The 1,779-nt window shown below is 42.6% G+C and overlaps 1 protein-coding gene across 1 annotated transcript in view; it reads left to right on the top strand.

Annotated features, from left to right (window-relative positions):
- The window catches only part of DRC1 (dynein regulatory complex subunit 1), a 51,430-nt gene that overhangs the window by 31,645 nt on the left and 18,006 nt on the right, over window positions 1–1,779 (top strand). The window lies entirely within an intron of this gene.

The raw sequence follows: 1,779 nt of genomic DNA, 5'->3' as shown, positions 1-1,779 counted from the left end.
ATTGTACGATTCTTCTTGATATATGATTGAACTATTGAATTGTATGATATGTGGATTATGTGCCAATAAAACTGTAAAAAATGGGGAGGGCAAATACAAGATCATCACAACTGGACCAATATGCAACTTAAGCATAAACAGAGAAATTATTGGGGGGAAAAAGAGAGACAGACTTTCTACTCCTGCAAAGAGTTAGTCTCAGACACCCACAGGGGCTTTTCTCCCCTGTCCTGTTGGTTGCTCTGGGTTGGCATCAACCCGATGGCAGGGAGTGAGTACATACTTCCATGTGTGGTGTGCCAGGACTTCTTTAGGAAGGCCAGATGGATGGGCATTCACATGACTTCTCAGCTTTTGCCACCACAAACAATACCAACTTTGACATGCCACAAGGACGAGTGTCAGTGTGATGTCTGTGTATGTGTGGGTATATCAGCAGGAGAAATTCTGAACTGGATGTTAAAAGAGCAATATATAATGATGGAAAATTTGAAATTATGAAGCAGAAGTAAAATAAAAATACCACATTCCTGCCACCAGAGATGATATATTTCTGTATCTTTTCTCTTTCTCTTTTTAAATTGCAGTATATGCAGTATATCCATATCTATCTATCTATCTATCTATCTATCTATCTATCTATCTATCTATCTATCTACCTATCTACAGAGATGCTGTCCATTAGCTACTGAAAGCCCCATGGTTAGCATGGAAGCCTTGTCTGTTACTGAAAACACAATGAGTAGCAGAACATTGTCAGCCACAGTACCAGAAGATGAGCCCCTCGGTCAGAATGCACTGGAGTGAGGAGCTGCGTTCTGAAAGCAGAGTCAACTGTATGGATGTGCACGGAGTAAAGCCTGTGGGAGTAAAGGCTAAGGACCTTCATTTGCTGATGGGGCACAATTCAAGATGAGAAGCAACAGCTGCAAACATCAGTTAACAATTGGAGCTTTGAATGCACGACTTTGAATCTAGGGAAATTGGAAGTATTTAAAACAGAAATGGAACACATAAAGATTGAGATTCTGGGCATTAGTGAGCCGAGATGGACCGGTATTGCCATTTTGACTCAGAGAATCATAAGGTGTACTACGCCCAGAATAACACAATCAAGAGGAACGGCGTGGTAGTCATTGTCAAAAAGGACATTTCAAGATCTGTCTGGAAGTCCAGTGTTGTCCATTACAGGATACTGGCTATCCACATACAAGGGAATCCAATCAATACAGCTATTGGGCAATTTGATGCACCAACCACTGGAGCTAGTGATGCAGAAACTGAAGGATGCTATCAACGTCTTCACTCTGAAATTGATCAAACATGCGATCAAGATGCATTGATAAGGATTGGTGATTGGAATGCAAATGCTGGAAACAAGGAGGAAGGAACACTAGTTGGAAAATAGGGTCTTAGTGATAGCAACGAAGTATGACAGAAATTTGCAAGACCAATAACGTCATCTCAAATGCTTTTATTCAACGACATAAGAGGCGACTCTACCCAGGGACTTGGCTAGATGGCATGCACAGAAATCACACTGACTACATTTGTGGGAGGAAAAGCTAGAGGAGAAGCTAGACCAAGACCAGGGGCCGCCGTGGAAAAGACCATCAGCTGCTCACACGTAAGATCAGGCTGAAGTGGAAGAAAATGACAAGCTCACGAGAACCAAAATATGACCTTGAGTCTAGCCCTCCCGATTTTGGGGAACAACTCAGGAACAGAGTTCTCTCGCAGGGACACGGACGACGATTCTAGACACGAGGTCGCAAGATG

This window comes from Echinops telfairi, unplaced genomic scaffold (genome assembly GCF_000313985.2).
Source record: "Echinops telfairi isolate 266 unplaced genomic scaffold, ASM31398v2 ScPeMD7_9;HRSCAF=40, whole genome shotgun sequence".
Lineage (NCBI taxonomy): Eukaryota > Metazoa > Chordata > Mammalia > Afrosoricida > Tenrecidae > Echinops > Echinops telfairi.
The sequence above is the reverse complement of the archived record's forward strand: the minus strand, read 5'-3'. Positions and strand labels throughout refer to the sequence as shown.